At 43.6% G+C, this 14,676-nt stretch overlaps 1 protein-coding gene across 1 annotated transcript in view; it reads left to right on the forward strand.

Annotated features, from left to right (window-relative positions):
* Positions 1–14,676, forward strand: part of LOC128063521 (zinc finger protein 350) — a 442,658-nt gene that overhangs the window by 209,826 nt on the left and 218,156 nt on the right. The window lies entirely within an intron of this gene.

The following is a 14,676-nucleotide window of genomic DNA, read 5'->3' on the forward strand; positions in this document are numbered from 1 at the left end:
GTGGGTGCAGCCATCCCAGGCCAGGACGTGAGCCCAGAAGTGCAGGCCCAGCGAGGCAGCAGCGCACGACAGGCGGGGCCCAGGGTTCCTGATGCTGTTGAGGCCCACACGGGCTACCCGTCACCTGGCGGAGTTAAACGTATAAGTGACTTTGGGGTTTGATCACTTGGCAAGTCACGCAGATCCTAACTGATGCCGGGGCCAAAGAGCCCTGCAGAGAGGAGCAACAGAAGACGCAGATGGTGTGTGTGAAGTTTCACAGAGGACGTGACACCCGAGTGAAATCTGGCCTTGCAGGGTGGCAGGGACCTTGGCCTTTGGTGGCAGGTTGTTTTCACCAGCGAGCTCTCGTGTTACTGAGTCCCTGCTCTTTGTTAGAGCAGATCAAACCCTGGGGCATGAGGGCGAAGGAGACCCTCTTCTCACTGACATTCATTTCCTAAGGACAGGGCCCGTGGTTTAAACTCAGCCCATTGCTGTCTGCACCCCCCTGCCTCACACACACATACATGTGCCTTCCTAAATATAAATACTTGAAGGACTGAGTGAGTGAAGAGTTGGTGGGGTGGGGACGAGGGAAGTGTAATCACTTGCAGCATGATGTTGAGTGTTCTGGCGTAGCCAGCAGCCTACCAATAATGAATGATCCATGGTGTCCCACTTATATTTTCCTGCCTTTCAACCCATCCCCCAAAACTTAGTGAGTTAAAACAGTGAAACGTATCATCCCTCGTCATTCTGCAGTGTGGGCTTGGCTCATTGGGAGGGTTCTGCTTCATGTGTCTACTGGGGCTGCAACCTTGAAGGTGACTTCTTCATTCCCGCGTCTGGCCCTCAGCCAAGGCCTGCTGTATCTTCTCCCAGCATTTGGCTGCTCCATGGTGGCTGGATGTGTTTATCTGATGGCTGATGGCTCCAGAGCAGTTTCCAAGAGAACAAGTCCTAGTTTCCAAGTGCCTTTTAAGCCTCTGCTAGCATCACAGGCCAAGTCAAGTCACGTGGCCAAGCCTGAGTCAGTGTGGGAGGGGCCGCTCAAGATGTGAGTGCTGAGTGTGGTCCATTGCAAACTGTGGATGTAATGGTCCTCACGTGTGGTCCAGAGATAGCTGAGCTCCACTCCTGGTGAGCAGAGGCATCAAGAGCGTAAGGAGATGAGGCTGACTCCAGGGCATGTATTTTGGAAAGAGCTGAAGATGGATGCTTCACCCTGGAAGGCAGAAGAAACTGCAGGGCGTTTTGGCAAAGTAGTGACAGCATCCGAATTGAAGGGCAGGTTGAGGCTAAGAAACCTGAGAGAATTCAGGTCTAAGTGAGCTGGAGCAGGTGGAGTGAGGGAGGTGGCAGGTAATGAGGGTGACGAGGAAGATTCCCAAGGAGGCAGATTGGGACTTGGTGACGCCTGGATTAGGGGAGTAAAGGGAAGGATGCAGTCACCTTGGCACCCAGGATTGAGATCTTCCCAGTCTCAGCACCCACCACTGCCTGGGAAACGTTCTTGGTTCCTGCAAACCCACACATGCTTCAGCATCTCAGTCTTTTGCCTATAACGTGAACCTCTACCAGGAAAGCCTTTCCTCGTCACTGGTCAGGGGAACAAGTAATTCGGTGCGCAGAGTGGGAAAGTGAGACCGAGTGGCACAGCGAGCGTGGAGGAGTAAGTACGTAAGGGTCAGATCCTGAGGAGCCTCTAAGTAGCAGGGTGGGGGGTCTTGAACTTGTCCCTGAGGGATGGGGTCCAGTAAGACTTGGGGAGATCTTTCCAGGGTCAACAAAGCCCGGAGCCAGGGAAGAGGCTGGGATGATGGTCCTGAAAGATGAAGACCTCAGCTGGGCAGTGGTCGAGGACAGAGGGCAGAGGGATCGAGGAAGTGGACTTGATGCCACTTCCCCTTTCCGAACCACAAGAAATTACACAAAGAGCAGCCGGAAGGAAGGCCCGTCTCTCCTGTCCTTGGTTCTCATCAGAATATCCAGTCTCAGCACACGCCTGTCATCAGTCTGCCCCTGTCCAGCTGTGTCTTCCAGATGGAAGAACAGCCCCAGAGTGTGTAGGGTGTGTGATGTGGGCTCTTACAGAGCGACCACACCAGAACTCCACAAACCTCCCAGAGGAAAGAAAATGCCTCAGTTTCCTCTGGTAGTTTAAGATCCTCTTCGGCCCAGCCAAAGACGGAAGCTGGCCCTACAAGTTAGATGAGGCCGAGCGGGCCGTGGCTGGCTTAGCACTGCGGGAACCGTGATGCACATTGTAGAAATCCTTTTATATGAATCACTGGGGGCAGAACCTGATCTGACCTGAACTACTCTATTGACAAAAGCTGACTTGGACTGCTGTGTAGAGTATTATCCCTTTTCTGTGGAATAGAAAGTACAGCAGAAATGTCCTTGTGTTTGGAATACATGGAATATATTGAATCAATAATAAAAAGCATCCACAAAGAGAAGCACAGGCCCCGATGGCTTCACTGAGATCTACCAAAACACTTGCAAAATTAATAACCAGTTCTTCTCAAACTCTTCCAAAAACAGAAGAGGAGGAAGCACTTCCCAGCTTACTTTGAGGCCGATATTGCCTTGATACCTAAAGCCAGACGAAACCAAAATGAAATCTACAGCGCATTTATCTCTTAGAAACATAGATACAAAAATGCTGACAGCCTGAATTCAGCAGCATATAAAAAGAATTGTATACCATGACCAAATATAATTTATCTCAAACATTAAAGGTTAGTTTAATGTCAAGAAAGTCAATGTAATATACCATATCAGAATAAAATGCAGAGAGAACCACATGATCATCTCAACTGATGCAGAAAAAGCATTTGGCAAAATCTAACCCCTTTTGTGATTAAAAACACTCGGAATAGAAGGGAACCTCCTTAACCTGATAAAAGGCATCTCCAAAACCCCACAGTTAACAATACTTAGGAATAAAACATTCTTGCCACTTCTGCAGACCATACTGGAAATTCTAGCCAGAATATTTAGTCAAGGAAAAGCAAAGGCTTGCAGATTGGAAAGGAAGAAGTAAAACTTTGCAGGTGACATGATCTTATACATGAGAAATCCTAACAAATCAACTAAGGGAAAAAAAAACAAAACACTGTTTGGGCTTCCCAGGTGGTGCTAGTGGTGAAGAATCCACCTACCAATGCAGAAGATTTAAGAGATGCAGGTTTGACCTGGGTAGCCAGATTCCCCTTTAGAAGGAAATGGCAACCCACTCCAGTATTCTTGCCTGGAAAATTCCACAGGCAGAGGAGCCTGGCAGGCTACAGTCCATGGGACCACAGAGAGTCAAACACAACAGAGCACAGCACAGCGGCAAACACGTTTAGCAAGGTGGGCAGGATACAGGATCAACGTGAAAATCACTTGCATTACTGCAGATGATAACAGGTGTTTGGTGAGGATGTGGAGGTACTGGAATCCTCATACTGCTGATGAGGATGTAAAATGCTGGACCCCGCTTTGGAAAACATTACCAAGCCAATTCCACTGCAAGGCATATTCCTGAGGGAACTGAAAACGTGGCCACACAAGAGCTCGCACACAAATGTTGGTAAGATTGTTCACAAGTCAAAATGGGGAACCCATTCGAATGTTTATCAACTGATGAATGGGTAAATGTATTCATATAATGGGTATTTCTTAGCTATAAAAATAAGGACTGACATGTGCTACAACATGTTGGAACCTGAAAACAAACAAAAACAAAACAAAAAAACGTGCTGAGTGAAAGGAGCCAGACACAAAAGGCTGTATGTGGTGTGCTTTCATTTACAGGACATGTCCAGATTGGTAAATCTGTAGAGACAAACTAGCTGAGGTCAGCGGGTAGGGGGTGGGCAATGGAAAGTGATTCCTTAGTGGGAATCAGGTTTCTTCTGGAGGTGATGAAATGTCCTGGAGTTAGTGGAGATGGTTCCCCCACTTGATAAGTAACACCTATGCAGTTGTGCCCTAGAATAGGATGAGTTTTATGGTATATGAATTATGTCTCTATGAAAAGCAGTCACCACCAAGCCCTATCTGTCTACCCTGGTTTAGGTAAGTGGGTTTGTAAGAATAAAATAGAATTGTTTTCTCCCCTCTCCACCCTCCACACCCTTGGGTCAAAAATTCCAGAAAGTTTCAAACATCAGAACTTGTACGTGCTGCCTTTGTTGTTCAGTTGCTCAGTTGTGTCCAACTCTCTGCAACCCCATGGACTGCAGCACACCAGGCTCCCCTGTCCTTCACTGTCTCCAAGAGTTCGCACAAACTCATGTCCATTGAGTCATTTACATTGCAGTAGGTGTTATAAGTAATCTAGAGATGATTTAAAGTATACAAGAGGATGTGTGTAGGTTGTGTGCAATTGTTAAACATAAGGGGCTCAAGCATACTTGGATTTTGGTATTCATGGGGGATTCTGGGGTTAACTCGCGTATACTGAGGGATGACTGTTTCACGTGCTGTTTTCAAGAAGACTTTCTAACACATTCGGTATCAATTTCTATCTTCATTGCACTATAATTAGAGGATATGTTTGGTATTTATAAAAATCCTTTGATTACAGCCAAGACTTACTTTAGGCCCAGTATGTGGTTGAGTTTTATAAATCCTTTTGTGTCTTTAAGAGGTGTAGTCAGCAATGGAAGCAACATTCTACAAAGTCCAAAAGGCCAGGTTTATTGTTTCTGGTAGGCAGACCTGCTATTCATTTCTAAATTAATTCAGCTTTTAACAAATTAATACTAAGGAAATTGCTTAACTCCCACTTTTAGTTATAGAATTGCCTGCTCTTCTTGTTTTATTTTTGCTTTATATATTTTGAAGCCATGTTTATAGAGGCATAAAATGAAGATTTTTTTGTATTTTTGGTGAATTCAGTCTTTTATCATTATGAAACTGCTTCTTTATACCGAGCAAGACCTTTTCATGTCAAGTCTTGTTTCTCTGAAATTAATATAGATGCATCAGCTTTTTTTCATTAGTATTTTCATGCCATGCTTTTTCCATCCTTTTGCTTTAAAACTTTCTGCATCCTTAAGTTTTATATATAGCAATTATAAATGGCATATTTTTGGAAAATCTAGTCTGATGATCTTTGTTAACTGATACTTAATTCCAGTTATACTTAATATACTTAATGAATATATTTGCACCTAAATCTGCTGCCTCCCTTTATGCTTTCTATTTCTTCTATTCTTCTATGTTTCTTTTTTTAATTTTTAAATTTTTAAAAAATTTACTTTATTTTACTTTACAATACTGTATTGGTTTTGCCATACATCAACATGAATCTGCCACGGGTGTACGTGAGTTCCCAATCCTGAACCCCCCTCCCACGTCCCTCCCCATACCATCTCTCTGGGTCATCCCAGTGCACCAGCCCCAAGCTTCCTCTATCCTGCATCGAACCTAGACTGGCAATTCGTTTCTTACATGATATTATACATGTTTCAATGCCATTCTCTCAAATCATGCCACCCTCTCCCTCTCCCACAGAGTCCAAAAGTCTGTTCTATACATCTGTGTCTCTTTTGCTGTCTTTCATACAGGGTTATCATTATCATCTTTCTAAATTCCACCCAAGTAAGATGGTAGGTGTTGCAAGAGGGCATCAGAGGGCAGACACACTGAAACCATACTCACAGAAAACTAAATCTAATCACACTAGGACCACAGCCTTGTCTAACTCAATGAAACCAAGCCATGCCTGAGGGGCAACCCAAGACGGGCGGGTCATGGTGGAGAGGTCTGACAGAATGTGGTCTGCTGGAGAAGGGAATGGCAAACCACTTCAGTATTTTTGCCTTGAGAACCCCATGAACAGTATGAAAAGGCAAAATGATAGGATACTGAAAGAGAAACTCCCCAGGTCAGTAGGGGCCCAATATGCTACTGGAGATCAGTGGAAAAATAACTCCAGAAAGAATGAAGGGATGGAGCCAAAGCAAAAACAATACCCAGCTGTGGATGTGACTGGTGATAGAAGCAAGGTCCAGTGCTGTAAACAGCAATATTGCATAGGAACCCGGAATGTCAGGTCCAGGAATCAAGGCAAATTGGAAGTGGTCAAACAAGAGATAGCAAGAGTGAACGTCGACATGCTAGGAATCAGTGAACTAAAATGGACTGGAATGGGTGAATTTAACTCAGATGACCATTATATCTACTACTGTGGGCAGGAATCCCTCAAAAGAAATGGAGTAGCCATCATGGTCAACAAAAGAGTCCGAAATGCAGTACTTGGATGCAGTCTCAAAAATGACAGAATGATCTCCGTTTGTTTCCAAGGCAAACCATTCAGTATCACAGTAATCCAAGTCTATGCCCCAACCAGTAACGCTGAAGAAGCTGAAGTTGAATGGTGCTATGAAGACCTACAAGACCTTTTAGAATGAACACCCAAAAAAGATGTCCTTTTCATTATAGGGGACTGGAATGCAAAAGTAGGAAGTCAAGAAACACCTGGAGTAACAGGCAAATTTGGCCTTGGAATGCAGAATGAAGCAGGGCAAAGACTAATAGAGTTTTGCCAAGACAATGCACTGGTCATAGCAAACACCCTCTTCCAACAACACAAGAGAAGACTCTACACTTGGACATCACCAGATGGATAACACTGAAATGAGATTGATTATATTCTTTGCAGCCAAAGATGGAGAAGCTCTATACAGTCAACAAAACCAAGACCAGGAGCTGACTGTGGCTCAGATCATGAACTCCTTATTACCAAATTCAGACTTAAATTGAAGAAAGCAGGGAAAACCACTAGACCATTCAGGTATGGCCTAAATCAAATCCCTTATGATTATACAGTGGAAGTGAGAAATAGATTTAAGGGCCTAGATCTGATAGATAGAGTGCCTGATGAACTATGGACTGAGGTTTGTGCCATTGTACAGGAGACAGGGATCAAGACCATCCCCATGGAAAAGAAATGCAAAAAAGCAAAATCGCTGTCTGGGGAGGCCTTACAAATAGCTGTGAAAAGAAGAGAAGCAAAAAGCAAAGGAGAATAAGAAAGATGTAAGCATCTGAATGCAGAGTTCCAAAGAATAGCAAGAAGAGATAAGAAAGCATTCTTCAGCGATCAATGCAAAGAAATAGAGGAAAACAATAGAATGGAAAGGACTAGAGATCTCTTCAAGAAAATTAGAGTTACCAAGGGAACATTGCACGCAAAGATGGGCTCGATAAAGGACAGAAATGGTATGGACCTAACAGAAGCAGAAGATATTAAGAAGAGGTGGCAAGTATACACAGAGGAACTGTACAAAAAAGATCTTCATGACCTGGATAATCACGATGGTGTGATCACTCATCTAGAGCCAGACTTTCTGGGATGTGAAGTCAAGTGGGCCTTAGAAAGCATCACTGTGAACAAAGCTAGTGGAGGTGATGGAATTCCAGTTGAGCTATTTCAAATCCTGAAAGATGATGCTGTGAAAGTGCTGCACTCAATATGCCAGCAAATTTGGAAAACTCAGCAGTGGCCACAGGACTGGAAAAGGTCAGTTTTCATGGCAATGCCAAAGAATGCTCAAACTACCACACAATTGCACTCATCTCACATGCTAGTAAAGTAATGCTCAAAATTCTCCAAGCCAGGCTTCAGCAATACGTGAACCGTGAACTTCCTGATGTTCAAGCTGGTTTTAGAAAAGGCAGAGGAACGAGAGATCAAATTGCCAACATTCGCTGGATCAGGGAAAAAGCAAGAGAGTTCCAGAAAATCATCTATTTCTGCTTTATTGACTATGCCAAAGCCTTTGATGTGTGGATCACAATAAACTGTGGAAAATTCTGAGAGAGATGGGAATACCAGACCACCTGACCTGCCTCTTGAGAAATCTGTTATCAGGTCAGGAAGCAACAGTTAGAACTGGACTTGGAACAACGACTGGTTCCAAATAGGAAAAGGAGTACGTCAAGGCTGTATATTGTCACCCTGCTTATTTAACTTCTATGCAGAGTACATCATGAGAAACACTGGGGTGGAAGAAACACAAGCTGGAATCAAGATTGCTGGGAGAAATATCAATAACCTCAGATATGGAGATGACACTACTCTTATGGCAGAAAGTGAAGAGGAACTAAAAAGCCTCTTGATGAAAGTGAAAGAGGGGAGTGAAGAAGTTGGCTTAAAGCTCAACATTCAGAAAACGAAGATCATGGCATCCAGTCCCATCATTTCATGGGAAATAGATAGGGAAACAGTGTCAGACTTTATTTTGGGGGGCTCCAAAATCACTGCAGATAGTGATTGCAGCCATGAAATTAAAAGATGCTTACTCCTTGGAAGAAAAGTTATGACCAACCTAGATAGCATATTCAAAAGCAGAGACATTACTTTGCCGACTAAGGTCCGTCTAGTCAAGGCTATGGTTTTTCCACTAGTCATGTGTGGATGTGAGAGTTGGACTGTGAAGAAGGCTGAGCACCGAAGAATTGATGCGTTTGAACAGTGGTGTTGGAGAAGACTCTTGAGAGTCCCTTGGACTGCAAGGAGATCCAACCAGTCCATTCTGAAGGAGATCAGCCCTGGGATTTCTTTGTAAGGAATGATGCTAAAGCTGAAACTCCAGTACTTTGGCCACCTGATGTTAAGAGCTGACTCATTGGAAAAGACTCTGATGCTGAGAGGGATTGAGGGCAGGAGGATAAGGGGACGGCCGAGGATGAAATGGCTGGATGGCATCACTGACTCGATGGGTGTGAGTCTGAGTGAACTCTGGGAGTTGATGATGGACAGGGAGGGCTGGCGTGCTGCAATTCATGGGGTTGCAAAGAGTCAGACACGACTGTGTTTGAACTGAACTGAACTGAACTGATGCTGTACTGGTATTTTTCTTTCTAGCTTCACTCTGTATAATCGGCTCCAGTTTCATCCACCTCATTAGAACTGATTCAAATGTATTCTTTTTAATGGCTGAGTAATACTGCATTGTGTATATGTAGCACAGTTTTCTTATCCATTCATCTGATCCTCTATGACCCACCTCCCAGAATACTGGAAATAAAAGCAAAAATAAACAAATGGGATCTAATTAAAATTAAAAGCTTCTGCACAACAAAGGAAACTATAAGCAGGGTGAAAAGACAGCCTTCGGAATGTGAGAAAATAATAGCAAATGAAGCAACTGACAAACAACTAATCTCAAAAATATACAAGCAACTCATGCAGCTCAATTCTAGAAAAATAAATGACCCAATCAAAAAATTGGCCAAAGAACTAAATAGTAATTTCTCCAAAGAAGACATACAGGTGGCTAACAAACACATGAAAAGATGCTCAACATCACTCATTATCAGAGAAATGCAAATCAAGACCGCAGTGAGGTACCATTTCACACCAGTCAGAATGGCTGCTATCCAAGTCTACAAGCAATAAATGCTGGAGAGGGTGTGGAGAAAAGGGAACCCTCTTACACTGTTGGTTGGAATGCAAACTAGTACAGCCACTATGGAGAACAGTGTGGAGATTCCTTAAAAAACTGGAAATAGAACTGCCTTATGACCCAGCAATCCCACTGCTGGGCATACACACCGAGGAAACCAGAATTGAAAGAGACATGTGTACCCCAATGTTCATTGCCGCATTGTTTATAATAGCCAGGACATGGAAGCAACCTAGATGTCCATCAGCAGATGAATGGATATGTTTCTTTTTCTAATCACCTCTTTGCTGATTGACTTAGGATTTGTTTTACCAGTTCATTTCTCCCCTTTCCTGGTTTGGAATCCACCAACTCTGCTTGCTTTTTAGAGGTTCCCCTAGGGCAGTATTTCCCCACCTAAGTACTCACTGAGGTTTTCAGCTGGATAGTTTCTTGTGGAGGCTGTGCTTTAGGAAGTTTGTCAGCATCCCTAGCGTCCACTCACTAGTCAGCAGTCACAGCACCACCCCTCTTCTGTGAACAGAAATGTCTCCAGTATGGCATACACGGTGGAAGGCAAAATCCCTCCTGGCTGAGAACCTCTGCCCTAGAAATTACCACACACATAGCCAACAAATTAAAGTTTAACATCAAGACCTTCATCCTCATGGTTAATGTGAGAACCTTAGAATCTTGATACTCAGAATCCAGAATGGACCAACAGCCTCAGCTGCCCCCCAGAAGCTTGTTAGAAGTGCAGAATGTCTGACCACAATCCAGACCTGTTTTTATATTTAGAATATTTCTTTTGTCTTGTATGCTGGAAATCTTAGTTTTTAATGAAATATATAAGATATAAAAGTATCATAAGTAGATTATGTTAGTTATACATTCCATATATCAGGAAGGCATATACAACACCTGTGATAATTCCGAATGACTAACAAATTTACAGATAGTCTACTGAATATAGCTCAACATATTCTTCATGGCTCATTTTTTGGAAAAAATTTCCCACTTAATGTGACCTGAGGTTGGTCACATGGTCCTTCTCATCCACCCACTCACACTTGAGAAGTGCTTCAGCCGTGGGGTGCGTGGCAAAGGTCACTGGCCATGGGGGCCCATCCTCCCTTTTCTCCAGTCCTGTCTTCTCCACCTGGAGGGTGACTTGGCTTCTGTGAACTTCACAGTGGGAGAATAAAATGATGAATGCGTGGTGATAAATGTATTGCTATGAGCAGCACCCCAGCCCACAGGCTCTGCTTGCTGTGTAAGCCTGAGCCTTTCTTTAAAAGGTGCAGTTTGCTGCTCCAGGTCCTTGATCCCATCACAGTGAAGAGACCAGGGTGGCTCTAATTCCTCGTCCCCTGCAGGCCCAAACCAGTAATGGTGCATCACTCATCTCTTCCATGACACTGTTCATGAGAACCGCCACACTTAACATTATCTCCCTATTTATGACTCCACTTTGGCTGGAAATTTTTTTTTTTAACCACCAGCTTCTCCATTCAGCCCTCCAACTACTTCAACCTAGATGACCTGAAAGTGGATGAGTTTGGGGAGCCATTTGGTACCTTTGGCTGCTTTAACTTAAATGGTCAGGGTAGAGGTTCTAGCAGAGCCCTAGAATCACTGTGCTCTCAGGAGGTCTGCCTGTGGTGCATGAGATGTGGGTGTCTTGGGTGGCTCAGTGGGTAAAGAAAGCACCTGCAAGGCAGGAGACACGGGAGATGTGGTTTTGATCCCTGGGTCAAGATGATCCCCTGGAGAAGGGCATGGCAAGCCACTCCAGTATTCTTGCCTAGAGAACCCCATGGACAGAGGAGCCTGACGGGCTATAGTCCATGGTATCTCAGTCAGGCATGACTGAAGCGACGGAGCCCACAAGCGCTGGAGAATTACCGTGGCTGCCCAAGCAGATAAGGGCCACACGAGGGCACCTTGTTCCTGATGTGCAAACTGTCCAGGTGAAGGACAAGCTCTTGCATACTGTCACCAAGTATGGATGGAAGGCACCAGGTTCATCTTCCCAAATGAGTGGTGACAGGCCTGAAGACATCTCTCACATCTCTGTGCTCAAAGACAAGTTCCACACACACTTAGGCAGGGATGCATCAGTGTGGTCTGGAGTTTACCACAGAACCACAAGGACATGGCACCTGGATCCTTTAGTGTGTGTGAGTAGATGGTGAAGATGAATATGATGGGGATGTTTTCATTCATTGCCACCAGGCTGGCTGTTCTTTGCCCCACTTTATTCATTTCTGAGGCATTCTACCTCAGCCTCTTTCTCATTGTCTGCCTCATTTTCCCCTAAGGCAGCATGTGCTTCCCTCATGAACACTCCCACCACTACTGGAGGATTTCTTTACCTCACAATGAAATCATCATGACAGGCATGTAGTCTGCATAGGGAGGTTCTCCTCTTTCCCATGGTGCCACCAAGGGGGAGATGTCAGGGTCAAGATCATACTGTTTCCAGATGGGGTAACATCAGAAGACAGATCCCAACATATATTTAGGCTTTACTTGCTCTTCCCAGGATCCACATTAAAAAAAAAAAAATATATATATATATATATATATATACACACACACACATTCACACACATATATATCTCCAGATCATACCTCCATCTAGTACCCTTCCAGAATTACTTCTTCTTGACACTGATGACATTTTCTAAACTGCAGCAACAACAATGCCTCTGGTTCTGGGAAAACACCCCTGAACCTGAACCTCTTTGGAGTTGTGCTGTCTTGTAGAGAGAGGGCATGGGGAGAACTTGCCCACGTCAGGGCTCAAGTTCGATGTCCCTAGCTTGGAAGCCACTTCTGTCCAGTGGCTGGAAAGAGACCTGGATGCTGCTCGGACATAGGAAAAGATCTCTTGTCCAAGCCTGCAAATAGCACATCTTCTTTCCCCTCCAGTTTTTAAAGGCCTGCCCTGTGCTCATTCTGGCCGGGGTCCAGCAGTCAAATAGCCGGGGCTACTGTAGACTTGTTCATGCATCGTTACCCTTCTCACAGAATTGTTTGCCCAAACTCTAGGTTGAGACAGGAAGGAAGCGCAGTAACCTCTCAACACTTTTCATCCGGGACAAGGAGCTGAACAAGGCCCACGGTGGGGTTCTTAATAGCTCTCCTGCTTCCCCACACTTGGAGCTGGAAGGTCTATTTTCTCTAATACTGTAGGTTATATGCACACAGGGTAAGGAAACAGCAGAATGGGAACTGCTCTTCATTTCCATTAAGGCTAAGCTCTAGGGTGGGGATCAGATTCCAGTCCTCAGCCTCCACTGTGGCAGGGGGCAGCTACTTGCCGTGAAGAATATCAGGGCCACAGGTTTCCCTCCACCCTTCTGAAGTCAGAGTCTAGGCAACTCAAACTTCTAGTTCTAATTTTGCAACACATGGAGATACTTTTCTTTTACTCTTCTGGAGGCTGGGGCGGGGAAAGGGGGAACCCAGTTCTATAAAGCCTGTAATCCCACTCACCCACAAATATGTAATGTTTAAAATCTTGAGAGAGAAGAGGGAAGGGCTTCTGGAGCCAGGTCCTGGGGGTGGGTCTTTACTGTTGTTCAGTTTCTCAGTCGTTCTGACTCTTTGCGACCCCATGGACTCCAGCACGCCAGGCTTCCCTGTCCTTCACTATCTCCCGGAGTTTGCTCATATTCATGTCTTTACTAGATTTTTTTTTTTTTTTGACAAGACCCTGCATATATTTTTTGAGATTTGAAAAATCATAGTAAAAAATACTCATAAAATTTACCATTTTAACCATTTAAAATTGTACAGATCAGTGGTATTAAATATATCCATAATGTTATGCAAACATCACCATATCCAGCTCCATAATTCATTTCATCTTGTAAAACTGAAACTCTATGCCCATTAAACAACAATTCTTTAACTTCTCATTTTCCCCTTTCCCCAGTCCCCGGTAACTACTCCTCTACTTTCTGTCTCTTATGATTTTGACTACCGTTAAGTATATCACATCCGTGGAATCGTACAGTATTTGTCCTTTTGTGATTGGTCTATTTCTCCTAGCATAATGCCCTTGTTAACCGAAAACAACAAAACAGCATTTTACCAGACAAGTGGGTTTATGCAGGAGCAACACAGAATTGCAATTTGGGACAAGCAAACTCTGGCGAAACATACAGAAGTCCAGTAAAGCAAGTAAGAGGAAACTTTTATAAAGGAGAAGAGGCAGTTGGGAGGGGCTGTTATAAACAAAAAGTCCATTGGAGGAAACTGGGAGTTCAAAGTGCAGTGGCTTTTCATTGAGTTGTGACAGTCTCTCATTGGTTGAGCTGTTGTCTGGCTTCCTGTTGCTAGTGGTAGTAGTAAAGTAGTGTCCCTTCAAAATGCAAGGTAACATCTCTTCTTGCTGGGATCTGTATTGCGATCCAGCGGTACATGTGTGAGTGCTCCCCCTGCTGGTCACCCGACAACATTTTGGTGAGATTTTCCTTTACTGTTCACATTTCTCAAGTTTCATTCTCGTTGCATTATATTGCAGAATTTCCTTTCTTTTACATTTTATGTCTATACTGTCTTTTACTTATCTGTTCATCTATTGATGAACTGTTGGGTTGTTTCCATGTTTTAGCTATCAAACATCTATTTGGGACCCTGCTTCTGATTCTTTTGTATAGATACCCAGAAGTAGAATTGCTCAATCATATAGTAATTCGATTTTTAATTTTCTGAGGAGCTGCCATCCTGTTTTCCAATGGCTGTGCCGTCTTACATTTCTGCCCAACAGTGCATAGAATTCCTTCCAATTTCTCCACATTCTTGTCTTCACTTGTTGTTTTCTATTGCTTTGATAGGAGCTATCTTAATGGCTGCAAGATGGCATTTCATTGTAGTTTTGATCTGCATTCCCTGATGGATAGTGATGTTGATCATCTTTTCATGTGCTTATTTGTCATTTGTATATCTTCTATGGAGAAACGTCTTTTCCCAAGTTCTGAATTGGGTTATTTCTGGGTTGTTTTTTTTTGTTTAAGAGTTTTCTCCATATTTTGGATATTAATGTCTTATCAGGTATATGATTTGCAAATATTTTCTCTTATTCAGTGAATTCTCTTTTTACTCTTATGATTCTGTCTTTGATATACAAAAGCTTCTTAAATTTCAGGAGGTTCAGTTTGTGTTACCTGTGCTTTTAGTATCAAATCCAAAGAAATCATTGCCAAGTCTAATGTAAACTTTTGCCCTGTATTTTCTCCTAAGAATTTTATTGTTTTAGGTTTTACATTTAGGTCTTTGATCCATTTTGAGTTAA

This window comes from Budorcas taxicolor, chromosome 18 (genome assembly GCF_023091745.1).
Source record: "Budorcas taxicolor isolate Tak-1 chromosome 18, Takin1.1, whole genome shotgun sequence".
NCBI lineage: Eukaryota > Metazoa > Chordata > Mammalia > Artiodactyla > Bovidae > Budorcas > Budorcas taxicolor.